Source organism: Sus scrofa, chromosome 6 (genome assembly GCF_000003025.6).
Source record: "Sus scrofa isolate TJ Tabasco breed Duroc chromosome 6, Sscrofa11.1, whole genome shotgun sequence".
Lineage (NCBI taxonomy): Eukaryota > Metazoa > Chordata > Mammalia > Artiodactyla > Suidae > Sus > Sus scrofa.
The window spans coordinates 156,868,116-156,878,904 of NC_010448.4; the positions used below are offsets into that span (position 1 = coordinate 156,868,116).

General features: G+C 44.8%; 1 long non-coding RNA gene across 2 annotated transcripts in view; it reads right to left on the reverse strand.

Moving 5' to 3' along the window:
• LOC102158888 overlaps positions 1–9,220 on the reverse strand; it is a 277,481-nt gene extending 268,261 nt beyond the window's left edge. The window contains exon 1 of one of the 2 annotated variants that reach the window (XR_002345486.1): positions 4,104–9,220. This is a non-coding gene — a long non-coding RNA (uncharacterized LOC102158888). Of the gene's footprint in view, positions 1–3,267 lie in introns of both variants that reach the window. The other variant, XR_002345485.1, reaches the window with a different exon arrangement.

The window sequence follows — 10,789 nt, forward strand, 5'->3', positions numbered from 1 at the left end:
TGTCTATTTGTCCTGCTCTGCAGGTGGGAAATTTCCAATCACATCTCCACCTCCAGTCAGTTATCACTACCCCACACCCCCAGCCCTGCCAAAACATCTTCCAAACAGCTGGAAGTTCTACTTGCTGACTTTGCAAAAGCCCCTCTTAAATTCCTCTTTTCTTAGAAAGTGGCTCTGCCAAGTGCTGAGAAGTTCACACCAGATGGGATGCATTTACACAGAACCAGAGCCAAAGAACTCCCATCTCTTTGTGCATGGCCCACAGGCTGGGCAGAAAATATTGTCTGAACCACTGCTTTTCACACCTGCCAGATGTAACAACCCTGTGTGTGCCTACTCTGGGGGGAAAGAGTCTTCCCTGATGAATAAAATATCTTTAAGCAAATATACAGTTAGATTGTTTTCCACTATAATCCCATTCCCTTCACATACCCATGATCCTGAATCAAAGCCAAAAAGATGTTCCCTAGTCACGTGTCTTTGAAAGTTGGAGCTTGGATCTATCCATTCCCTATTTAATTTATGAGAGAAACATGTTCTGACTATAATCACATGCCAGTTACAGTCATTTCTTTTTCCAGAGCCTTTCTCTGCAGAGTTGGAATGTTCCTCTTCAAGTTCAGGCCTCTTCTATTTGGAAGCTAATACACTGCAGGTTCTTTGGGAAGCCGGCTCTGAGATGGAAACTAGCATTCAGGAACTTCCTTAATGCACACTCAAGAGCTACAGCTGTGGAAGGGAAGGAAAGGATGCAAGTTCCCTTAGAAGAAAACACCAGACTGCAGCAAAGGTTTCAGCTGATCCCACAGGGAACTCATAATGAAGCCCTTCAGAATTGCCCATTCTGCAGAGAATGCAGTGGGCTTTTTTGCACTGAGAACTCATTGGATGCAGACTACCCCAAAAAGGAGGTATGGCTTTGGGTGAGGACACTGTCTCCAGCTCAGGGCAATTGCCAGAGAAAGCCAGAAGCATTTCTAGCCACTAGGGAGAAAAAGTCACTTATTGGTGAAGGGGGATTTAGGTGGCACATTACAGACATCCACTACGTATTTTATATCCACAGCTAGCATTCAAGTTAGGCAGAATGATGCCATGGGGTAATCCACTGGACCAAATAACACTAGACCAAGAACACCCTTCAACATCTGGGCAACTTTTAGTAGCTCAGCCATCACAGGGGTTCTGCAACCCAATAGAGATCCGGCCTCCAGGCTAGCACTTGGTGTATCTGATCCTGTGCTCAACTCCATAGCACACAGCTCAGGTCAAGTCCCAAGCTGCACCATCCTGCAGTCAGAAGCTAGAAACAGATTTGTCTCATCCCAACACTTCCTTTGGTCTCCTTCTCAAATGACTGTTACTGGCTTACAAAGAGCCCACTATTATAAGCCATCCTATGCCTTTAAATTAGACCAGCTCACCCACAGTCACCAACATAAAGGATACTAGCTCCTTTTACTTTGGTTAGGCTCTTACTCTCATTCCCAGATTCAGGCCTTTGCCTGGCTCGGACCTGTTTTTTCATCCTGCTGGCTTCTGGGAAGGGTTGAGGGATTATGGCTTCCCCTCCCTGGGGTCCTCATCTTTTGTGATTCCAGCTCTGACTCTTCAGCTCTTGGATATTTCCTCTAACTTCTGGATGCAAGCTACAAGATCCCTGGTGTTGCAGGTTAAATTGTGCCCTCCCTAATCCCCATTAAAACCCCCAGTACCTAGAATGGGACCTTATATGGAAATCAGGTCTTTACAGAAGTAACAAAGTTAAAATAAGATCATTAGGGTGGGCCTAGTCCAATATGACTAGTGTCTTTATGAAAGGAGGAAACTGGGACATAGTTACCCACACAGGGGAAAATATCATAAGAACGTGAAAACAGAGATCAGGGCAATGGATCTATAAGCCAGGGAACACAAGAGATTTCCAACAGACCATCAGAAGGTAGAGGAGAGGCATGGAATAGATTCTCCCTCACACCAACCCAATGGATAGCTTGATATTGAACTTCCATCCTCCAAAAGTATGAGACCATAAATTCTTGTTAAGTCACCCAGTTTATAGTATTTTATTAGTCAACCCTTGAAAACGAATACACCTGGGAACCTTGCCCACTTAGAGCAGCATACTAGCCATCACTCTGGATAGGCCTACCACAGGCTCCCCCGAAATAAAGAGACCAAACATTACCCCAGGGTCACAAGGCCATCAAGTAAAAGAGATAACAACAGCACATTAGAAGATAGGTCATCTGCAAGTCAAAACCACAATGGAGTATTACCCCACACCCATTAGGATAGCTAGCATTAAAAAAATAATAAGGATATGAAGAAATTTGAACACTACTATATTGCTGGTGAGAATATAAAATGGTAAACTTTGGAAAAGAGTATGAAGTTTCCTCAAAAAGCTAATACAGTTACCATATGATCCAGCGATTTCACTTCTAGGTACACAATCAAAAGAATTGAGAGCAGAACCTTAAAGGGATATTTGCACCTCTATGTTCATTACAGCATTATCCCCAGTAGCTAAGAGATGAAAGCTCAAATGACCATCCGCAGATGAATGGATAAAGAAAACACGGTTCATGCATACAATGAAGTATTATTCAGCCTTAAAAAAAAATGCAAAGCATCCTGTCACATGCTACGACATGGACAAAACTTAAGGACATTATGCCGAGTGAAATAAGCCAGTCACAAAAAGACAAATACTGCCAGAGTCCACGTACCTGAGTTTTCTAGAATAGTCAAAATCTTGGAAACAGAAAGTAGAATGGTGGTTGCCACGAGCCCTGGGGAGGGGGGGAAGGGAGAGTGGTTCCACAGGTATAGAGTTTCAGTTTTGCAAGGTGAAAAAGTTCTAGAGATCTGTTACACCACAATGTGAGTCTAGTTAACACTACTGAAATATACACCTAAAAATTAAGAGGGAAAACTTTATATTATGTGGGGGTTTTTTAAATCACCATTAAAAAGAAGCTAGAGGCTAGGTCATCTGGCTCCCAGCCCAGCACACCACTTCGCACTCCGAGCAGCATCCACACCAAGGCTTTGCAGGAGGACAAGGGACGGACTGGTCATTCGGCCAAAGCACTGCCCATCCCCTGTAAATCAGGAAAGGAGGGGCGTGTCTTGAACACCTATTTGGGGAGCTGAAAGGATTCACTCTACCACAGGATCTCATCAGCAACACTGTGAGACAATCATTTCTCCATCCTGCAGAGAGAAAGTGCCCTTGGGCAGAGGAGGGGGGAGTGTACTCACTGTTGCAAGTCCCTTGGTCAACAGGAGGCCCACCTGGGCCTTGAAGCTGCTACCCCAGTTGCCTAGTGGGTCACTATTTCACTTGTTAAAAATCACTTGGCTCGCAGAGATTTTAGGAGCTTTTCAGAGCAGTAACTAAACACTGTCTCTGCCACACACTCATCCTATTTTCTCTTTTCTGTCCCTTTTTTTCTGGAAAGGAAAACTGATCTAGTGAAAAAATATTTTCCTTAGAGATCATTTAAGGCATTTGGCAATGTGGACTGCCAGATATCGCCCAAGAGAAAGAAGACGCAGGGCTGAGGAGGAAAAGAAAACATTCAGCCAGTCCTTAAAGTTTTAGGAAATGCTTCAGGCATGCCTTCCCTGTCGCCGCCCCAGAAGTTCACACAGCCTTTCAAGTTGGAGACCCTCGGGAGGCTGAGCGAGGGTGGCCTAGGCCACCTCTTGCCAATCTCAGGAACCCTCTCAAATTCTGCCCACTCAAAAACCAACCAACTGCCCCCACCCCCAAGTCTGGATGTGTTCGAATTTCTTTCCCTCTTGCCAAAATCTGATTTCCTGTTTCTAAGAAAAAAACTTTAAAAAAAATCTTTAAGGCAGCTTAAACATCAAAGAGCTCTTAGAAAGTAGGGTTCTGTTTGGTTAAGTGCACATAAATCAGAAAAAAAAAATTCTGATTAAATTTCCCTTTTTAAGGGCTAAGGATTTTTACTGGATTTGGGAAAAAAATTTACAAACATAGATTCTTGGGGATAACAAGGAGCATTCATCTGGTCCAGTCTGCTCTCTGCAGAGAGGAAGAACGTAAGGCCCAGAAAAAGAAAGTGACTTACCTAAGGCCTCGCAGCAAGGAAGCATTACCAACTTGAGCCTTTGGATGCTTTAGAGACTGATAAGAGGCAGGAGAAGGAGTTCAGCTAAGGCTTTATTAGGACTCAGTCGTGGGCTACAGCGTGAAGGAGCTGAAACAAGAAACAGGTGCCCCTGCTCCACCTCCAAGGAGGGTGGCTGGTTCTTTAAATGGGGTGGGGGTGAGATGGATGTCTGGGTCAGGCCAGAAGGGTGGCTCAGGTGTTGGTCTGCCCACCTCCTCAGGGGTGTTGTGTGTCTGGATCATGCGCTGTACCCTGATTTTGCTCTCAGCACCTCAGCAGCAACTGTTGGGTTTTGGCTTTCTTGTATCTTATTATGCATAATTGGCCTCAACTGTGCCTGCATGAAATTGCTTTTAGTCTCTTATAGTTTCTTTGTATTCTGCTGCTTGAGGAAACATTTATGCAGGTATAAGCACTCCAGTAAGGGTTCTTCTGCGTCGCAGCCTGTCTCGGAAACTCCAGAACCAAACTCAAGCCAAGGTTCTTAATGCCCAGTCTAATGTTTCCATACATCTGTCCCTTTCTCTTAAAAATGGAAATTGTAAGGTTTTCTTCAACGTCAAAGGGAATTTGAAATTTGAAACATTCAGAAAGACACTAGTAACATCTCATTTATTTTAAAAAGTATCAGGGTCTAAAATGAATAGCCTTAACTACCTTTTACTGAGTATGTATTATATATGTTCATTGTCCATTTCATCACAGCAATGCTTGTAAATGTTTACTGTGTTCTCCATTTTACAAAAGAAAAGGAAAAAAGGGAGGACACGGGTTTGAATTCTTCTTTAAGGTTTTACTCTATTTGGTAGGCTCTTTCTAAAACCTGATATCAATCAGGCCTCGAGGCCGTCAGAGGAGATAGGCATTATCATCTCATTGCCCAAAGGAGAAAAGCAGACCTTACAGAAAGTTCTCACCTTTCCCAAGTTCTCAAGGCCCAGAAGTGGTAGAGCCAGGCTTGGAACTGATGACATGAAACCCCATCCTCTTTCTTTTACCCACTCCACAGGGTCATTTCAAGGGTCAAATCAAATCACAGAAGTAAAGCCCTTTTATTAAAAAAACAGCAACAACCTGTGAAGACTTTAACAGATTTGAGCAATTATCATTTTTGAGTCTGAGTTGTAGTCTCCTAAATTTCCACTCCGGCTTTTAGCAACAGGATCCTCGAGCCTAGCAGGACAAGGGCCCTAGGACACTCAGCTGAAAAACATTTTCTAAACAAAAGATTTGATTGAGCACACTCTTCTTTTCCTTGGGTGGGCCCCAACCACCCACACGTTTAACTAGGTTGGAAAGTTTCGAACCCGATCACCATTGCTGCAGGCAAATGAGAACTGTGGAGCCTTGGCCTCCGACCTAGCAGAGTAGACAAGGACCTGAAATGACAACAAAGAGCAGTCACCTGCTGGCAGCTATGCTCTTGTTATTAGATCAAATGCTAGTTCATTCCTGTGCTTATCTGTGTATTCCAGGCTGGCACATGAGCATCTTCTGCAAATGGTACCCTGTGCTGGGCAGGTGGAGCACAGAGAGAAATGAGCCAAGCTCCCTTCCTCAAGTAGCCTATGCCCCCGAGGACATCCACTAACATCCCCCATGAATGTCTCCGTGTCCCTTCTGGTCAGAATCTCTTCTTTCTTCTCTGTTACACAACAATGCATGTCAGTGTTATGGGCTGAATCATGTTCCCCCAAGTCCATATGTTGAGGTCCTAACCTCTGGGAGCTCAGAACATGACTGAATTGCAGATGGGTTCTTTGAAGAGGTAATTATGGTAAAATAAGGTCACATGGGTGAGCCCTAATGCAATACCATAGGTGTCACTATAAGAAGAGGAGACTCGAACACAGACACACAAAGAGGGAAGACCATGTGAAGGCAGAGAGGAGGCAGCGGTCCACAAGCCCCTGAGAGAGGCCTCAGAAGAAACAACCATGCCCCACTTTGATCTTGGACTTCTAGATGGCAGAACAGTGAGAAAATAAATGTCTGTTGTTTAGGCCACCCAGTCTGCTGTAATTTGTTATGGCAGGCCAACCGAACTAATAAAACTAGCCCAAGCACTGACTCTGATTTGCAGATTATGAGTTATTTTTTGTATTTACTGAATTAAAGAAACAATGAATTTTAAAAAGACCACAGGCCAACCCTCAAGAAGTCCACAGTCTTAAGAGGAGACTAGTCTTTTTTCGTCCTTGTCCTGGACTCGGTGCTGAAGGCCAGAGGCTGGGAAAGGTGCAGGCCTTCTCCATGGAGTGCATACTGTAGCAGAAGAGCCCCACGAACAAGTGTCTATGTGTCTATTTCTAAGTCTTGCTCCAACAGAATGCAATCGCAGAACATTCCTTTGTGTCTTCCCAAATCCAGGTAGAGGAAGAACAAGGTCAGGAAGTAAAAAACAGCTGTCATCCAGGAGGAGGTTGGGCCAGAGCATTCCAGGCATGGGCACAGGCCAGTGTGCGTGGCCAGCCAGGGCAAGTCCCTGCACTTGGAGGAGCAGAAGAGAGAGGCTCTGGCCAGACAGGGCCAGGTCACAAGGGCCTGTGGACCCAACAAGGTGGTTGGGTGGTGGCCAAAGGGGACTTAGACACTGAAGGGTTTCAAGCAGGATTCTGCTCCTATTTTGTCACCAAATCTTCCTCCAAACTCAAGCGTTCATAGAAGAAGCCCTAGAGCAATGTTTATTGATTTGAAGTGACTAAACCAAAATATGGCCTAGAGACCCACCTTCTAAAAGGAAATTATCACTTTTCCCTCCTTCCTCTCCTCCACCCAGCCAGACCCCAGCTTCCTTCCTTTGAGCCCTTCTTCTTTTGTGAGATCTGCCCAGAAGGCTCAAGCACACATGATCTTTCTATTAGTTATATCTCTTCTTACCAGTCACACTTAAGCTGTCCCTTGAGAGGCCTTGTGGGGTAAGAGACAGTCAAGTCAGGCAGACCTGGAAGCCAATCCCAATGCGTTCTGACACCTCCGCTCAGCTCTCTAGGCCTCAGCGCCCCATCTTCAAATGAGGGTAACAATACCCACCAGTTTCTTCTTTTCTTCCTTTTCTAATAGAACATCCATCCCATTTTTAGCTGGCTGCACATGGCCACGAGTTAGAAACTACATTTTCCATCTGCCTTTGCAGTGGTCACCTGACTCAGCTCAGAAGGAAGGGATGTGAGAAAAAGTGAGGAGCACAGCTTTCAAGTGGCTCATAAAGACAGGCTTAGCTGTTTGGAGTTCCCATTGTGGCTCAGAGGAATCAAGCCAACTAACTTCCATGAGGATGTGGGTTCAATCCCTGGCCTCACTCGGTGCGTTAAGGATCCAGCATTGCCATGAGCTGTGGCATAGGCCAGCAACTACAGCTCGATTCAAGCCCTAGGTGGGAACTTCCATGTGCTGCACCTGCTGCCCTAAAAAAAAGGAAAAAATAAATAAAGACTGGCTTAGCTATTTGTCACAGGACCTCTCTCATCCTTTCTGTAGGTTGGGAAATGGAAATGACCAGAGTGGTCACAAAGCCATGCCATGCAGGAAACAGACTGACCAGTCAGGGTCCCTACATAAGAGAGGGATAAACATCTGCTTTCTTTGGGCCACTGAATTCCTGGGTCCCTCTGTGCACCAGTTTCATCTGTACCCTAAGCAACCCATAGCCTTATTTCAGAGACTATAGAAAATATACCTTTTACACATGGTGGGTCTGTGATTAGTCAATCCTATCAATAGGGATTATCAGGATGAATTGATTGTGATGACTGGCTGGGTGTGAGTGACAAAGGAAAAGTCCACCAGACCCTGAGTTTTACCCCTGAGAGTCTGGGAAAATGGTGAGACTTCTGATAGGAAGTGGGGCTGTGGGTGGGAGAAAACATCAAGGCAGGCTTTAACCAAGTTGAAATTGAGTTGCTGGCAGAGCTCACAGAAAGAGATGCCAACAGGCCATTTGAAATCCAAGCTGAAGCTGAGGCCTCAAAACAAAGAGTAGGGCTGGCTTGGGTTGGGGAGCTCAAGCCGCAGGGCCTGGACGAGGTTTCTAAGGGAGAGGGCCGTGCGCACAGGTATCAGAGGATAATGAGGGGCCAAGTTTGGCTGAGCAAAGGCTTCTTAGGGCATAAGAGGCAGAAAGGACTGGAAATGCCCCAATGAGGAGATCAAATCTCACTCCACAGGCAGTGGGAGGGCATGGCTGGCTTCAGACTGGGGAGCGGGAGGGGGAGGGGCAGGGATCTCTGTGTTCTACCAGAGGCTCCCTGGGCACACACAGAGGTGCACTTCCTCTGGAAGACAAATCAGGTCCAACCATTTCCCTGGGATTTTAACAGACAGCTGCAAAATACAAAGAACAACTTCAATAAGCATCTAGCCTTTAGGTAGTGGGTTGTGGGATTATAGGATGTTTTTCATATATATAAAAAAAATTGGAATCACATGTTTTAAAAGAGGTCAGAGTGTGTGTTATGAAGGAGGTTGATCAAAGCACTTTAAGGCCAGATATTTTGAGGAGATTCTTATGGAGATAGTGAAACTAAGGATGGGGCCAGAATGATCCCCCTGAAGGGAAAATAACATCTTGAAAGAGGGGGAAAGCAGCGTATCTGTTGTGTGTCCTTTCAGCCATTCAGTCACAGATATGCAGGGAGCCTTCTCAGGTGTGTGTGTGCTGGATGCTGTTAGATCACACTGAGTGGAGGGAGAGACAATGAACAGACAGGGCAGGTGTGTGAGTGTGGAGCAAAAAAAGCCAGGGCAGGGGGCAGAGACAGAGAAGTGCTGCTGCCTTACATGACCTTAGAGCCCAGACAGGCGAGAATAAGGGGAGCCACGCAGTTCTTGGGGGCAGATGGAAGAGCAACAGCCCCAGGGTGGGAGAGAGTAGGACACATTTAAGGAACAGCCAGGAGGTCAAGGCCAGACTAAGGTGAGGCTAGAAAAGAACCTTAGGGGCAAAAAGGGAGCTCTCCTCCACTGTCCATGGGAATGTAAAAGGGTAGAGCCATTCTGGAGAACAGTATGGAGGTTCCTTAAAAAACTAAAAATAGAGCTACCATGTGATCCTGCAATCCCACTGGGTGTATTTCAGGAGAAAACTCTAATTTGAAAAGAGGCATGCAACCCAATGTTCATAGCAGCACTATTTACAATAGCCAAGACTTGGAAGCAACCTAAATATCTATCAACAGGTGAACAGATAAAGAAGACATCCATACATGTATATACATAGAATGGAATATTAATTAGTCATGAAAAAGAATGAAATAATGCCATTTACAGCAACATGGATGGACCTAGAGATTATCATACTAAGTGAAGTAAGTCAGAGGAAGACAAATATATGATACCACTTATGTGCAGAGTCTAAAAAAATGATAAAAATGAACTTATTTACAAAACTAAAATAGACTCACAGACATAGAGAACAAACTCACCATTGCCAAAGGGGACGAGGGGAGGATACATCAGGAGATTGGGATTAACATATACACACTAGTATATATTAAATAGATAACCGACAAAAACCTACTGTATAGCACAAGGAACTACACTTAATATCTTATAATAACCTATAAGGGAAAAGAATCTGAAAAAAGGATATATGTATATGTGTATATAAACAATCGCTCTGCTATACACCTGAACCTAACACACCATTGTAAATCAACTACACTTCAATTTTAAAAAAATTTTTAAATTAAAAGTTAGGGAGACACTCTCAGTGCCACTCAAATGCCAATTAAGGAAGGAGTGTCTCCTTACATTTGTGTGATCTGGCCACCTTGCATCTCTCCTTGCCTCACCTTAGCCTAAGTTCCAGATGAGGAGAGTGACAGACATTCCAGAGTGACCACCAGACTCAGAAGATAGGGGTATCCAGAAGCTCAAGGCTGCAGACAGCTCAGTGCTCATTCTTCCTAAGAAACTCCCTATGTAAAAGGTGAGAAAAGGGCTTGGATAAACTTCTTTTTTTTTTTTTTTTTGTCTTTTTAAGGCTGCATCCATGGCATATGGAAGTTCCCAGGGTAGGGGTGGAATTGGAACTGGGAATTGCAGCTGCCAGCCTACACCACAAAAAAGCAACACAGAACCTACACTGCAGCTCACGGCAATGCCAGATCCTTAACCCACCGAGGGACCAGGGATTGAACCCAGATCCTCATGGATACTAGCTGGGTTAGTTTCTACTGAGCCACAATGAGAACTCTGGATCCACTTCTTGATATGTTACAGGATCTTCACTAAAAAGCAGGAAAGAAGACCAGTGCCAGCTTTGTCTCCCAACAGGACATGGGGCTGCGTAACCTCAGGTAAGCCTGTTCCCCACCCTGGACTCAAATTTTCTTCACTGTACCATGAAAGGATTGCATCTGATGGACTCAAAGTCCTCCTACCACCACCCAGGTCCTAAATTCTCTGACTCTATGAACTCAAAACAAACCTCTGTTTTCAAAAGAAACAGAAGAACTGTATTAGAAGCTATCAAAAGCTCAAAGAAAACAGGCTTTTTTATCTTCTTCCTCAAGTATTTCTAAGATACTCGGGGGCTAGTTTCAGAGCTTAAGTTAGCCCAAACTGGACCAGAGTCTGGGATCAAACTCTCTTGGTGGGAAGGAAGAGCCTTTCTCGGTTTGTGACAAACTGGCTGTCCATTA